Below are 16779 nucleotides of genomic sequence, written 5' to 3'. Positions count from 1 at the left end.
CAAAAAAATTAACACATTCCCTTCCCCCGCCCGAGGAAGTCATACCAGGGCTGGGATGTATTTGCTGATTTTTTTTTTTTTTTTTTTTAATTTAATACATTTTTAATTTTTTTTTCTTTAAGCAAAGGATTGGACTCTATGCCAGTGGTTGTCAACATTGTTGGCCTCAAGACACCCCCTTCACAACTTTTCTGAATTTTGCAGCTCCTCAGGTGACATAGTGATATACCTTGACTTTAGCAAGTCTTTGATACTGTCTCCCACAACATTCTCGCAAGCAAGCTAAGCAAGTATGGGTTGGATGAAGAAACTGTAAGGTGGATAGAAAACCAGCTGGATCATTGTCCTCAGAGGGTAGCAGTCAATGCCTCAATGTCTAGTTGGCAGCCGGTATCAAATGGAGTGCCCTAGAGCTCTATCTTGGGGCCAGTTTTGTTCAATATTTTCACCAATGACCTGGACGATGGGATAGAGTGAACCCTCAGCAAGATTGCAGATGACACCAAGCTGGGGGCGTTAATAGATATGTTAGAGGATAGAGCTAGGATTCAGAGAGACCTCAACAGGAGTGGACCAAACGAAATCTTATGAGGTTCAGTAAGGACAAGTCCAAAGTCCTGCACAGAGAATGGAACAATCCCATGCACCAGTACAGACTGTGGGGACCAACTGGCTAAGCAGTTGCTCTGCAAAAAAGAACCTGGGGTTACAGCCGGCAATAAACTGAATATGAGCCAACAGTGTGAACTTGTTGCAAAGAAGGCTAACAGCGTACTGGCTGCATTAGTAGGAGTGTTGCCAGCAAATTGGGGGAAGTGATTCTTCCCTTCTACTCTGCACTGGTGAGGACACATCTGGAGTGCTGTGTCCACCTTTGGGGCCCCCAGTACAGAAGGGATGTGGCCAGATTGGAGCGAGTCCAGTGGAGGGCACCAAAAATGGTTAGGTGGCTGGGGTCATGACTTCTGAGAAGGGACTGGGGAACTGGGTTTATTTAGTCTGGAAAAGGGAAAGACTGAGGGGGGATTTAATAGCAGCCTTCAACTCCCTGAAGGGGGGCTTAAAAGAGGATGGAGCTACACTGTTCTCAGTGGTGGCAGATGACAGAACAAGGAACAACAGTCTCAATTTACAACAAGGGAAGGTTAGGTTAGATATTAGGATAAACTTTTTCACTAGAAGGGTAGTAAAACACTCAAACAGGTGTACCGAGAGAGGTTGTGAACTCTTCACCCTTGGAGGTTTTTAAGTCCCAGCTAGACAAAGCCTTGGTGTGGATGATCTGGTTGGGGATGGTCCTGCTTTGAGTAGGGAGTTGGACTAGATGACCTCCTGGTGTCCCTTCCAACCCTAATTTTCAATGATTCTATTGGTCTAAATTCAGAAAAGATCTGGAGGGGGGCCTGGAGGCTAAAAAATTTGAATTAGTGCTTTAGCTGATGCCACTTAATGGCAACAGGGGCAGGATGTCACCCAGCTATCCCTTACTCTTTCTGCTATCTGCCCCCTTCCCATTTCTTTATCTGTACCTCAGAGGGGCAAGGGCACCCTCCACTTCTGGAGCTACTTCTGCAGGGTTTTACATGCAAGCAAACAACACTGTGGCCCCTGCTGCCAAGCCCGGAAGAGTGGGAGTAGTGGAGGGAATAAGCCAGATTGCAAACTGTGACTATTTGTGGCTAAGAACAGAGGTTCAAAAAGCCAAGGCAGAAGTGCTCTAAGTGCCCTAGGTTGTCAGGGAGGGAGCAGAACAGACATTCCTCCCCCTTTCATAGCTGGCGGCAGGGGGTGGAGAAGTAGGGTGACTATACTGACAGAGGCCAGCAGTCTAGAGGTGCTCAAGTATGCCTTCCAGTACCTGGGCCACACCTGATTGGCTAGCTTGTTCCCCTCCCACCCCAGCACCCCACCAGAGGCCAGCTCTGTGGCAGCAGGGTGACTCCCTCCACCTGTGCTGGCTGGCTTATGTGGGCCTGGATCCACACGGTGGGGATGTTTGCGCCCCCACCAGTGCACCATGCCCAGTGAAAAACCCCCAAGCCCTAGGGATCATGGCAGCTATGGTCCCTAGGGCCCAGGGGTGTGAGAAACCCCTGGACCCTGGGGGTGCAGACCGCAGTGGGGGGGCCAGGGCCAGTGGCTCCACTCCCCAATTTCTCCCCTGCAGCTCAGAGGCAGGGGCTGGGGGCAGGGCTTGAGCAAGCAGCTCTGCAACCAGGCCAAACTGGACAGTGAGGGGGAAAGCCCCTGCCATGTAAAGCTATTCAGACCCTAGTTTGGGGGGGTGGGGTACTGGATCTGGTGGGGGAGGGATTCATTCACCCCCTCGTGCACCTTCTGTGCTGCCGCTGGCTCGGCTGGAAAACAGAGGCTTTGGTGCCTCAGCTCTGTGACAGGCGAGGGGCTGGGGTTGCTTGGCTTGGCTGGAGCAGACAAGCTGGGGCAGAGGCTAGCCCATCCTCCCGGCAAGGAGGGATTAGTGGGGACCTGCAAAGCATCCTGGGATGTTGGGAGACTGCAACTTAACTTGATTTTGGAGGGGATCTGGTACTGAAGTTCAATAACTGGTTTATCATTGCAGATGATACCAAGTTATAGGGCTAAGTTAACACCGGAGGGCAGGGGGAGCAGATAGAGGCTGATTTGGACAGGTTGGATCAATGGGCAGAATGAAATAGGATGAAATTCAACAAAGATAAATGCAAGGTACTCCACCTAGGGAGGAGGAATCCCCAGCACACCTATAGGTTGGGGGTGACCTCCTCAGCAGTTCAGTGGCTGAGAGGGATCTTGGAGTCATAGTTGACTCCAAGATGAACATGAGCTGGCAGTGTAATGAAGCCATCAACAAGGCCAATAGCGCCTTGTCATGCATTAGCAGATGCATGACCAACAGATTGAGGGAGGTGATGCTCCCCCTTTATGCCACATTGGTCAGGCTGCAGTTGGAGTACTGTGTCCAGTTTTGGGTGCCACACTTCAAGAGGGACACGGAGAATCTGGAGAGGGTCCAGAGGAGGGCCACTCATGTGATTAGTAGCTTCCGTGAAAGATCCTACAAGGGGAGGTTGAGGGATCTGGATCTCTTTGGCCTTCACAGGAGATGGCTGAGGGGAGACCTTGTAGCCACCTATAAGTTTATCAAGGGAGGACAACAGGGAATTGGAGATGTGCTATTTACCAGAGCGTCCCTAGGATCAACTAGGAATAATGGATGTAAACCAGTGGAGAGTAGATTCAGGTTAGACATTAGGAAAAAAATTTTTACAGTGAGGGTGGCCAGAATCTGGAATCGGCTTCTGAGAGAGGTGGTACTATTGCCTAACTTGAAGGTCTTCAAGAGGAGGCTTGATAGACACCTGGCTGGGGTCATCTGACCTTGGTCCTCTTTCCTGCCAGGGGCAGTGGGTCGGACACAATGATCCTTTGTGGTCCCTTCCGACTCTACCATCTATGAAACTATGAATTTAAATCAGTTAAGTCTGATACTACATCAATTCAGATCTATCTTAGACTGGGTTCTGCAATTTTTATACTAGTCTGTATGCACTTCACTCCTGTTCTGTTACAGGTTTAGACCAGTTTCTGATCACTTATACCCATTTATGCGTAATTTCTGTCCCTAACCTTTGTGTCTGCCCACTCACATTGGAGCAAGGTGCTGGGAGCATGGGGATGGCTGCCACAGGGGCTGGCTGGGGGCAGGGAAAGGTGGTAGAAGTGGCAGCAGTTCCCAGAAGAGCAGCCATAGCCACTGCTGAAGTAGCTGGGACCTATGCAGGATGCTGGACAGGGAAGGCAAGCATTTATCTCATCGCAGGGGGATCTTACAGCATACTTTTGTTGCTCTCATGGCATGCTCTTTGGGAACTGGTGCTTTAAGCTGTACTGACTGAAAACAACATATTTGCTGTTAAATTGTATAACATGACCTGCATCAGAGTGGAAATTGAAGGGTTTTTTTTTTTGGGGGGGGGGGGCCGGGGTTGGGAGAGCTCTTAATTTTATAGCTGCCCTCTTATTTCTAGTTATTACTGCAATTTCTAAAACAATAGAAAGTGATTCAAAGAATTCAATTTCTAATATCACTAGCCATCAGAAATTTTAATGTCTTGTTTCTGTATCCTTCTCTCATTTCACATGTACCTGCCAGGGAGTGAGTGAAGAATACTGAGTATTGGGATGCTTTCTATTTTTTATGAAATAGAGTTGATTTTTATTTTCACTAAAGAAAATACATAGAAGCATTAAATATTTTTGGCAAACTTAAGAGGGCTGCAGTTTGACAGCTTCTCTTTAAAAGCTACATGCTCTACAGGCTCTTTTAACTTGATTCTAAAATGCTACTTTGTTATGCATGGACCTGTTCAAATGATTTTTTATATACTAGTGCACATACAGGAAGGGCTATAAGTTTGAAGAATTAAGCTAAGTTATTTTTATTTTTTAAAATAAGTTAATCATTTTGAATGTTATGAAAGAACATAAAGAAAAGAAGTGCCCAAACTAGGGTAAAGAAATAAGTACTTTTAAGATTAAACACCTTTTTAATGCAGTATTAGGCCCTAACTGGCTTAACCTTAAGTAATAGGGAGGGCTGGATTCAAGCAAATCCATCCCATGTCTTAGCTGATAGAGATGTACACAGTATTACTACTTGATATTTATTCTAAACACTATTAAAGAACAAAGTAAGTAAATTACATGATTTGAATCCTCTGAAGTTATTTTAAAGATTTTGGTGTTGTTTGGTTCTGATACTCTTGCTTACAGTGTGTTGATTTAGGACTCTCCAAAAAAACAAAATACAAACATTTATCTTTATTACTCACAGTACTGCAGCATATTTGTGGTTTAGCTTTTGCCAAATATTTCAATGTATAGCCACAGACTCTGTCTGGGTGGCATAAACAAAAATAAAGTCTTTCTGTTTCTATGATGACTTGTTTTGGAAGTAGGAGCATTCCTGTCTCCATTAAGTAGGGAGGTATATTTGCATGCATGCCTGCATAACTCTTCTGTATCCCAAAGTGGCAGAAGACCACATCAGAAACATATCTTTAAATGTATCTTATTAGCAACAAGAACCCACATTGTGATTTGATACTGTACAAACCGTACATACATAGAACAGACTGTCTCTGCCCTAAGAAGGGTGCTGTCAAACAGATAAATACAAATAAGTCTTGCTAGGCTATTCAGAAGTGTTGAGTTATTGTATGTTCTTGCATACCATGCACCCCTAAATATGACACACCTTGTTTTTTGGGAAGGAAGGATAGGAAAAAAAATTCCCAAAGGAATGGCTGCCAAAGCAAAGACAGATCTCAATCTTCAACTCTCACACCCTCCCTTTCCTGCTTAACCAAAAGCTGAAACCTTAGCTGCTGCTGAGCACAGGTCTTCATGTGTGGATCTATAATTTTGAAAAGAACTAGAAACGGTCTGCAAGTTGTGGAAAGGAGACAAGAGAACAGGAGTAGGTAGCAGGCAGCAAAATTGCCACAAGAAAGATTAACTAGATTAGTGGAACATCCAGACTAAGTACCTGTATGTTTACCCCTGATGAATATCCAATAAAAATTGGTGTTTACTCAGCCAATATTGTGATCTTGAGGTTTGAAATAGAAGTTTTCCTTAAGTTTTTTTTATCACATGATTCAAGAAAATAAATGTAAGATCATCATGGAAAAATGCTTATATTAGTGGTGTTTTTTCCTTTTATGCTCCAAACATATATTTGGAAGTCCCTGCATTTTAGAGTGTGCTTTTTCATTGTTTTTTTGTTTGTTTGTTTTTTTTTAAGTATTTCTGGAGTAGTAAAAACAGACAGTACCTGTGACTTTTTTTAAAGGAGCTAAAATAGAATTGTTTTTTCTATAGCTTCTCTGAGATCCAAAGGATCCAACAGTACTTGGGGGAAATGGGTACTGGGAATGTAGGACCTCATCCAAATCCAATTGGTTCATTGGATTATTATTTCTGTGACCTTTGGATAGACCCATGATGATCTGATAAGCAAATGAAGCTATCATTACGCATTTAGCTCAGATGCAGGGCTGAGCCTTGAAACTGTATTGACCAAGTGGAGTGTTGTGGGTGATGGCAGGATTTTTTTTTTTAAGTCTTGTTTGTGCGTAGCATCTAGACAGTTAAGGAGAGCAGTTGGGAAGTTTCTTTTTAATAGCTAATTTAAGCCCAATACTTCAAAATGTGCAAAAGTCTTTATATCAATAAATCACAATTTGATTACTTTCTTGGTCATGGAATAGAATGTGCCTAATGGCTGGAATGCTACTCTTTCCATGACATAACTAGTTCAGAATAACTACATTACTAAAACTATTCTGTATTTTCAGGAATTACCATGTCTATTGTCTAAAACGTATAAAAATGGGAACTGTCTTACAGATTGGTTTTGGTGCTGATGAATAGACTTGGTCCAACTTTACCAAAAAGTATATATTTTTGTGGAGGGCTACTCATTCCTAATAACATCTCCAACTGTAGACCAAAACAACAGTACAACTTTAGAGGACAATGACGTATGGATAGTGGTTATCAATTTAATTGGAGATCTAAAACTACAGCATTAATACACATGCTGCTTTATTATAAACACAAATGACTGCTGTAAAACTGCAGTTATGAAGATGATGTTGCTTCCCTTTTGAGTGAGAGATGTTCATTGTCTTCTGTGGTTGAGTTCTGGCCGTTTTGTACTCTTCTGTAAAATGGTACAACAGCTTGCTGGTAAATGCTATTGTTAGAGATTATCAGTGATCTTCTTTTTATAGGTAGGAGATGGTTAGATGAACCCCTACAGGAGTGTGGCTACATGGGCCTCTGCTAAAGGAAACTTTTTGTGGGAATGAAAGTGTTGTCAATCAGATCTCTAGTTCTTACATTGTTGGAATAACTCTCTGGAGCGTTACATTCCATGATTCCCGGGTATAGCAGTGATACTACCGTTACCCTTTGGTAATGGAAAGAAATCACTTATTCTTGAGCTTTGGTTAAATTAAAAAGCTTAACATCTGGGGATTCAGGAGAATCCCCAGACAAGTATCATTTCCCCACTTATCCAGATGGAGAAACAAGACATTTTGAAATAACTGAATGGCTTACATCTCATGTAGTTTGATATAGATGTGTATGTCTGGAAATTGGGCCCTTGATAGTGAAATTTGCCTCATTTTGTGGATTATCAATCAGCTGATATCCAGACACACTATAAGTATCTTAATTTTCTTTCCCTCTGGGCATATGGTAGGGAATGACTCTAGAATTGTACAGGGATTTGTTTGGATGAAGTCAATTTCAAATGATTTATTTTTTAACTTCAATATGGAAGAAAACCAATTTGTTTTTAGGATGCTGCATTCACATTAAACAATGTTTCCTTTGTATTAGAAACTTGAAGATAAATATGTCAACATCCTGGAATACTAAAACCTTAAACTAGTTTTTAAAAATGACAAAGATTTTTGAGGGTGATATGTTTTTTTTAAAAACAGAATTTGGTTTACGTTCTGGATTAATTTCTTGGCTATCTATCATAAATTAATATATGGGTGTAGGTTGTAGCCATGTTGATCTGAGGACATAGGCAGACACGGTTCTTTGGGTAAATCTGAATGGTCTAATACAAGATATCAGATTTACCCAAAGAACCTTGTCTATCATAAATTAATGGCATTTGTTGAAATTCTTGTAATGAAAACAATGCAAAAAGAGGTTTCACATTTTACTTATTTTTGGTATGGCATATTTAAAAGTAAACATAATGGCTAGGGACAGAAGTTACACAACAACTGGTTTAAGTGATTGGAAACTGTTTTAAACCAGTAACAGAACAGAATTTCAGTGCACATAAAACACTTCCAAAATGGCCAAACCTGGTTGAATGTAGTATCAGACTTAACTGATTTAGGTCAAACCGGTTTATGGAACTTCTGTCCTAGACCCCTTACTGGTTCAAGTTATCTCACAGTCCCCCAGCATCCCAGGATGCTTTGCAGCCCTGGGCTATACTGTCCAGCTGCTTATTTGTTTCAGCAGTTGCCACAAGAGGGAGGGAGAAACCCTGTGGGCTTTGTGCACTGGGGAGCCCAGCATGGGGGCACTGGGGATCCCCTGCCCTGGGGGGCTTTCCCTCACCCCGATGCAGTGTCCCCCAGCCTGGTGTACCACCAGGGAGCTGAGAGGAATTCTTTCTCTCCTGAACCCCAGAGCTGCTTGCCTCAGCTCCTGCAAGCCTCAGCAGCTGGGAGGAGAAGCAGGGAATTCCCTTCAGCTTCCCAGAGCTGCCTGGGCTGGGAACCCAGGTTGGGGAAACCTCCTGATGGGGAGGCTCTCCTAAGGTGGGCCAGTACAGGGCAGGAGGCTCCTTAACCCCCTTTGTGAGGACAGCAGGGATTGGGGACACTTGGCTGGGCTGACAATGGCCAGCAGGCTGAAAGACATGCTCTGGTGCCCTCTGCCTACTGACCTGGGTCAGTGCAGGCCTCTCCCTGCCTTTCCCAATTGAAAACCAAACATTAGTTCAGTTGGCTATCAGTTCAACTTACACAGCTTAGAGGAAGCTGCCTAGACTGAATTGATTCTGCCTTGGGCTTTTGACTGTCTGTACTTAGCTAATCAGTTGATCTCAGCATCATAATAGCTAGAATTCTGTAATGGTCTTTTCCATGGTGTCATCACTCAGAGAAAGACCAACTGAAAGGAATAGTGAGCATTTTCTGTTTTGTGTACTTCACTTAATATATTATCTTCATTAGAATGACTAGTTGCCTGCTGTAGAATTTTAAGATCTCTATTCTACATAACTACACTCTCAAACTGGACTTAAGCGCTATAATCAAAATGCCAGTGACTTTACCAATAGAGGTTCCTTTTACTTTGTATGTGGGGCAAAAGGCATCTAACAGATTGTTAAACATGTTTCTGTTTCTAGGCCAGTGATTCTCAACTAGGGTAAAAAAATATCTACAACAGGGACTTTCAACCTTTTTTGGTTGGTGTACCCCTGGCAGCTAGTCGAGAAGCAGGGAGTCCCCCTTGAGGAAGGGCTTGAGGACCACCAAGATCTGGGAGATGGTATCCTACATAGCGCCATCCACTAACCAGTCTCCTCCTCCACCGCAGGCACTGCCAATGAACCCCGGAACACGTACCCCTGGTTGACAACCCCTGATTTACAAGATAAACCTAGAGATTTCAAATAGGAAGTAATGTTAAAAACATTCTGACCTGTTATGGTCTTTCTGAAAAGAGAATTGCTCTATTATTTTTCCTCACTCAAAAATGAGTGAAAACTAAGAGCTGACATTTTTCAAGCGATGCCTTGAGTGTGAATATGGATACCTTGAGGTGAAAAAAAGGCTAAGAACCACTATTCCAGGTACTAATTTGCAATAGGAAAAAAAATTTAAAGGAAAAGTCTAGCTCCTGAGAATTTTTTTGTATGAAGTGTATTGTTTAATAAAATTGTTACATCTTGTGGCAGTAACTCTTCAAAGAAAGCAGTAATTGCAATTAATTTTTAGTCTGTGCCACATATTTGATGATAGCTCTGATTCATGCTATTATATTCTCTCTTCCTTCACCCACAGCAAAACAAACTTAATTTGATTCATACCCTTAGGAAAAAAATTCAAAATTACTCACATGGTTATGATTCAGCTCTTGGCACAGAACCCTGTCCTCCTCCATCCTCCTCTTCTCCCACCCAAACCACCCCCACCCTCACCCACTGTATATTTATGTCATTGCAATCTGAAAATGTAGTGTGGTTGTTCAAAAACAGGGTAAAAGAAATGCTTTTCCAAAGTGCTGTATTACTTATATCTATATGAGTTTAACAAGGTTTCTTGGTGACTAGTGATATGGAGGCAGCAGAGGTATTCTCTATATCTGTGTGTTTGAAGTAATGTGAAAAGCAGTACTGTGTTATAGTTGGTTTTAACAGCTAAGAACAGCTGCAATACTGTATAAAGCTACCTGCAATACTGTATAAATATGCAGGCATTCTCACATTTATTAATTTGATCTTTCAGAAAAGGAACTTTCTGAAGGGTCCCGTGTGCTTTAATGATTTACACAGAAAAAAACCCTTGTCTCTCACTAGGTAAAAGGAGAAAAAATATACCCTTAATGAGCTGGTTTTTTTAATGTTGACGTGTTGAAACTTTTAACTTTTTTGGTGCTGAAAGCTTTCCTAACATGACTTTATAACAGCTTGCCCTGTTCCCCGTAACTTGCATCCCTTCTTTAAAATGTAAGCTACCATATTTACCACAAAGTAACCATGAACATGGGAAATTACTGTAGACTGGGTGACAAGCTGGAAGTTCATATCCCAACCTCACTTCCTAAGAGCTTATTTGTGTGCCCATATGCTAACAATCATTAAAAGGGAATATGGGAGAGGAACATAAGGGTCCAATGTTCACAAGTGATGACCACCCACAGTTCTACTTGAAATCCAATAGTAGTTCATCACCTGTGAAATTGACCCTTGTGTACCTGTACTGATGAGCACAGCAGAGTTGACACACAATGATGCTAGACATACGTCAGCCTCTGCTCTCCCCCTCCCACCCCACATGATGCCTCTTACTGCAGGTCTAACTCTCATATCCTGCTGCCACTGACTGCCTCACTATTGGCTGGGTAAACTGCTTCTCTTTGGATGGGATGGGATACCTTAGTGAATTAGCACTAACCTCTGTGACAACTTGCTCCAGAGTTTGCTCCCATTTCTCGGGGAGTAGGCAGTGGGAAGACACCTGTTTCCTCCTTTTTCCCAGCCTGGCTTATACCTGGCTCAGAGTCCCAGTTCTTACAGTGTTATTGTGAATGGGCTTCACCCAAGAAAAGGACAGCAGTTTGCTCAGGTGTTCTAACACTGTTGTCTTTCTTCTTACTATTATTTTTTTTTGCAAAAGGGAGGGACCTCTGGACAATAAGTATTTAGCAGGGATAATAGTTTACCGTGGGAAGTGCTGTGGTGGAAGGTAGAAGTGTTTCTTGGTTATATCAGACAGTATTGTGCCCTCTTCTCTCTTGCACAGTTGCCTATTGATCATGGCTCAGACACCATGAGCATAGTGTAATAATTTAGATAATTGTCTACCTTTTACTTGGGGCTACAAAAACAAGTAACTAGTATTTTGTCAGCAGTGAAGATAGGGAATCTTAGTGATACTGAAGGAAAAGGCAGACAAGAAATTGTGGGAGGAAAGCTTTCTCTACCTAAATCAACTAGGGGTTCTTTCAAAGTTAGTTATGTTTTTTTCTCTCTAATAATGGCAGGTTGTTTTAATTTCTGGAGATCCCAGTGTCAAAAAACCCTGCATCTTAAAGTAGGACAGCACACATTGCAGCAGCATGAGCCACCAGAAACCAGAGCCTGGCCAGGCAGAGCCACACTCCAGCTGTCAGCCAGGGTCTGTGCTGCTGGATTGCTGTGGCTGTAGCCCCCAGAGGCCCTCAGGACCACAGGCAAGGCTGCTGGGGCCAGCCCAGGTGCTGGCCCAAGCCTCCGCTACCACACTAGGGGCAATGTGCTGCACATGTGCATGGGCTTTTCCTGTGGAGAAGCAGCAGTGGCATTTTGCCGCTGCTGTTTGTCCCCAGGGAACCACACATTACCATTTGTGAGGATGTGCCCAGTGTGTTCTAATTGATTCTACCTGGGACAGAGAGTTAAGACATTAAAAGTTCGAAATTTTTACCTGTGACCTTCAGCATGTCACTTAGCTGCTCCATTTCTCCACATATAGAAAGGAGTCTAAAGATACCTATTTCACAGGAGTGCTATGAGGGCTTACTTTACTACCCCAAAGTTTCTCATTCATGAATAACTTGCTGAAAGGAGTTCATCTCTTCTATGCTTTGTCTGATATTTCTCAAATTAACTGTAACTACTAACATAGAATAGCTGGAATATTTTTAGTCTGTATTATCTGACTTGCACATTTTTCTGTCCTCAAAGAACATGTACAATGTAAAATTTTGCTTTTCATAAAAATAATCTAAATTATGTGAACATTTCATAATGAATGGTAGGGAGAAAGGAGCCTTCACACAACCCTTCCCTTTTGCTATGCCCCATCCCCTTGAATAAAGAAACTTTACTTAGCCTAGCAAACCTGAATTTAAAAAGGGGATTATGCCCCTCAAAATACATTAGGACCTAATCATTAGGGAGAGATGAGGCATTTAAGAAAAAAGGCAATGTTGTCATAGGAATAAATTAGAATAAACTGGCTAGGATTAAAATTAGGCTGAGAATTAAAAGTCATTTAACTACCAGAGGAATGATGTTCTGAAACAACCTTCCAATGGGAGTAGTGGTGCTAAACAACCTAACTAGTTTTCAGGATGAAACTAGATTGATTCATAAAAGTAATTAAAGGTTGTTGATGGCTGTGACAGTGGGGACTAATGACCCAAAAGGATGCTTCCATTCTGATATTCATCTGAAAAAGTTAGGAACATACTACTTTAGATTTCTTCTTGAACTCTGTAACAAGAATTTTAATTAGTGTTTATTGATTTGGTAAGAGTTTTAAACAAGAAAAATCAGCTTTGGACACTAAAGAGATCATGCAAGGGGTATTCAAGAAGACAGAGTGCCTCTAAGCAGGTATAGGAAGATTCTTATTTTTTTCAATAATCTTATCTGGTGATTCCTTAGTCTACTTAAGAATGCTTTCTTGAACAAACCTCATTAGAAGATAAGGGCCAATTGTAGATAGTCTGGCAATTTGAATAAAATAAATTCAGAATATAGATAATATGGGATTAAAATAGGATTGCCTTATTTTAAAAATAACAGTAGATGGAAACACAGAGCAACTGGCTACAAAATATTAATTTAAAATAGAAATCAAATTTTTGATGTTTATGTAAAAACATAAAACATTTTCTGTTAGCCACATGCTATTCCAATTTAAAACAGTGGGGTGTTTTGGGGTGGGTGGAGGGGAGGAAATAGTGGCTTAATAGAAATATTCCCTAGGTTAAATCTGGCCACTTTTAGGAATTAGCTGAGCCCTTGGACATATCACCCAATCTTAAATATTGGTTCAGTTCCTTTCTGGGTTCGATCTCAGTCATTTTTACCTTGTGGTAAAATGAAAGTACCTTGTCTCCATTGTGTGTTACTTAACATTGCTGATGTGTTGGTTACCCCAAGGTAAACATGCACACCTTTTTAGGGATGAAGACAAACCCTGAGTCATCCTTACAAAGGATTCTACTCCCCACTTCAAGAAGCCTGTTGTTCTGTGGAGCAGGAGAGTGGGAGTGAGGCAATTTTTGAGTCATCTTCAATGGCTGAACTGGCATACGCTTCCTACCCATAAATAGGGATTGGCAAGAATCAGCAGTAGCAGGGAGCCTTGCAGTTGTTCCAGTTTTGTCTCTAACAGCATTTATTGCAGCCATCTGATGTTCATAACCATATACATTTATTTATGGTACAAAAGTGGAGTTGAAGTGTGGTACAGTTCTGAGATGGTCTCGTTTGCTTTCCCTTTTCTCCCCATCACATAGTGACTTCAGATATTACTCTGTGCACTTTAAAAAAAAGATTTGTAGATAGTTGGGATAGTCTTCAACACAGTTTTCAAATTTTGATTTAGCAGTTAAGCTTCTGCAGCTCTCTTAAAACACATACTTAAATGTTATGAAGAATTAATTGGCATGTATATATTTTGTCTATTGTCAAAGCTGCATAATATTGTACTGAATAATGCTAGAAGCAGAACTAGTCACTGATTATTCGACCTAATTAAGTCACCCACTTCTCCCCCCCCCTGCACTTGAGTTTACTTGTATGAGCTGCTAAACTCCTTTGAAAAAAACCCCTATGTATACATAAGATTTACCCACATAATCCACTTTCCTTTGAAAGTCAACTTTTAATTTGTCTGTTTTAACAAAGTATTTTATTTATCAATTAATTATAAGTTTTGTAGTAATAGGCTGGCTGGCAAGATTTTGGTTTTTGCTGTTTTTAAAGAGAAAAGACAATTTGATGGTGTGGGGGAAGGGAAATGAGTTGATGTCTATAGTGGATCTATAAACCAAATCTTAGTATGAGGATTAATTTAACGTGTGCCAGACATTCCTCTTATTTAGATATTGGCTAGTTCTGAATGTATCTGTGTCTGCGTGAGGCGAGGGAGTTTCCTGCTTTAAAGCACTAGCAGTCTCAGCCTGGGCGTTTTCAAGTTGAGCTTACTGCTTTCTTTCGTTTTTTTTTCCCCCTCAATGAGTGTCCTTTGTGTAACCTCAGTAATTCAGAAATTTCTCTGCGGTAATTGGAACTGTCCTGTCATGTGACTAAGCCAGCTAGGTGCAGCAGCGATTGGTCAGCAGCTAATTGGCGGTTCTCTATAAGAGCTCCCTCCACTAGAGATAGCCGAACCTTTATTCTGTGCCACTGCTGAGTTGCACTTAGGTTGTAACTCTGAGATTAGAGTGATTCAGCAACATGTGATAACACAGTTATCAGTGCTGTGGGTTTGGCTAAACCCTTGATAGACAATGAAGCCAACAGCAGCCAACTTGGATTAATGAGAGTCTCCCATGAACTGGTAACTGTCACTAGATTGTTTACTGATTAAGAGGAATGCAGTTCAAACTCTTTGCCAGGAACTTGTGTGGACTTATTTTCCTTTTTACTTCTTCTTTGTTTTGTCACAGGAAGTGCTGATAATTCCTTAGTTTGGAGAGTGACTGAAAAAAAATCATTCATACAGTCTGCAAAGGCACTTTTAATATTAGATTAGTCTAGCTGTGATGAAGGATTGTACATTAACAGGAGCTGCAGCAGCCTGTCACCAGGAAATACTGCTTTATTCAGAATGGGTAAGTGAAAAATGGCTTTGCTTACTAATGGATCTCATCTGGTCTGTGTTAGAATTATAAAATTGTTTGCAGATTCCTAATAGTGTAACTAAGTTAAATGGGAGAACATACAAACTTGGTTATTTGGTATAGTTAAACATAAATGTTTAAACAGTTTTGTAGGAGTAGAAGGGAATATTTAACTTTTTTTTCTTTTCTAGAGGGAAAAGTAATAAACCTTTTCAAACATTGTATTTAGGTGGAAGTGAGTTTAATGGATAGGCTTGTGATTTCTGCCTTTTATAGTATCCTTTTCAACAACAAAATCTTTGATCTTTAAGAAAGTATCTAAATACAAATTGTTTTAACATAACGTGTATAATACTTGATGGCTCTTGGCTAAAAAGGGAAGACCACTTTCTAATTAGCTTAGAAATGATATTAAACTATATTTCAATAGACAGTTTTTTGGTTTTAAGAACAAAACTAAAAGTTTGAGTGGATTGTTCAGTGTGATTTAAATGCAAGGAAAAACAACTTTTTTTCTTTTTATAGTAGTCATTGTTCCAGTTCAAAACACCTTTAAATTTGTCATGTGAACTGGAAGCATTATCTGGAAAATATCCAGTTAGACGGACAGAAAAACAGCTGTGCATGTAATAGTACATTGGTCAGCAAGCAAACTGTGTGATGTCTCCTCATATCTGTTTTGCACGCAACACTATTATTTATTTTTTATTTCCATTTCTACTGCGTTGTTAAGAGTAGTCTAATGGTAAACATGTAAAATTGCTTTGTGGTTGTTTTGTAGCTGTCACCATAAACTACTATTTTATTTTTCTCCAAGTGATTACCAAAATAAAAAGCAAGTTTAGGTTTTTGATTCTACTTCATGTTTTTCATACCTTCTTCATTTGTCTTCAAAAAATATTTGGTAATTTTATAATGCATGTCTTAGTTGTTCAGAGGCCTTTCTCTCTTCCCTAATACAATTTTCGGAAGCTCTTTGAACAATGCTTTTCATAAAAATAGAATTCAAGGTTGCTGTGTAGCTAAATTTATTGCACAAATGAGCAGGAAATGCCTAATAAGAAGAGCAATAAAAAATAGACTTTCAGATAAGCACATCTTTTAAAGGCAACCCCCAGCATTACAGCAAGAACATGATCCAATCTGACTTTGCAGTCCGACTCTTTTTCTTACCTAAGGTGTGGCCAGATGCCACCTGTGAAAATGCTACCTTTTAGCCTTAAGCAAACTGTGTTTAGAGATTTTTATAGTCTCTTAGTGTGGAAGGGGAAACGTGAAACATCTGTAGCTAAGAACATTTCACACACACATCTGCTAATTAATATTCCTTAGTTGTGCAGCAAATACAGAAGGTTCACATCTCTCTAGTATTTTTCTAGATAACTTGTGAATTTAAATATTTGAAGCCTGAAAAAATACCATTAATGGGCTTGTCTGTCTTTAACATAATGACCTAACCAGTGCCCCCACCACCATTGCTCACCCCTTTGGTTTCGCTCACCTGTTTCGAAATACTTGTGTGAGGTGAACACTGACTGAGTGATTCAAGCTCGGGCTGAAATATCAGGAACTAAATAAACATGTTCTTGTGGAATTCTGTTTAGATCATCTATGTTACTCTTATGCTTTGATTTGTATCATTCTGTTGACTGTTCCCAATGTATTTATATAAAAGCTTAAATTTGAAGTATGTACTCTCACCCATAATCACTTTATAATTTCTTTCTGCAGGTATGTGTTTATTGCAATTTTTTGTTGAAGTAATTTTAATAGAAATATTATACAGGCTTGCTGGTTTTCCAAAATTGTAGTAGAAAGAGAGGATCTAAAGTGAAAAGAATACTCATTAAAATAAGCTTTGCTGTATTTCTCGGTAAATGCACACAC

The 16779-nt window shown here is 40.7% G+C and overlaps 1 long non-coding RNA gene across 1 annotated transcript in view; it reads left to right on the top strand.

The window, feature by feature from the left end:
* LOC109303280 overlaps window positions 1-16779 on the top strand; it is a 152101-nt gene that overhangs the window by 100165 nt on the left and 35157 nt on the right. Inside the window, exon 3 of the long non-coding RNA XR_002099043.1 lies at window positions 14719-14883. This is a non-coding gene — a long non-coding RNA (uncharacterized LOC109303280). The remainder of the gene's footprint in view (window positions 1-14718; window positions 14884-16779) is intronic.

Source organism: Gavialis gangeticus, unplaced genomic scaffold, assembly GCF_001723915.1.
Source record: "Gavialis gangeticus isolate Ggan-Ray unplaced genomic scaffold, GavGan_comp1, whole genome shotgun sequence".
NCBI classification, from domain to species: Eukaryota; Metazoa; Chordata; order Crocodylia; family Gavialidae; genus Gavialis; species Gavialis gangeticus.
The sequence above is the reverse complement of the archived record's forward strand: the minus strand, read 5'-3'. Positions and strand labels throughout refer to the sequence as shown.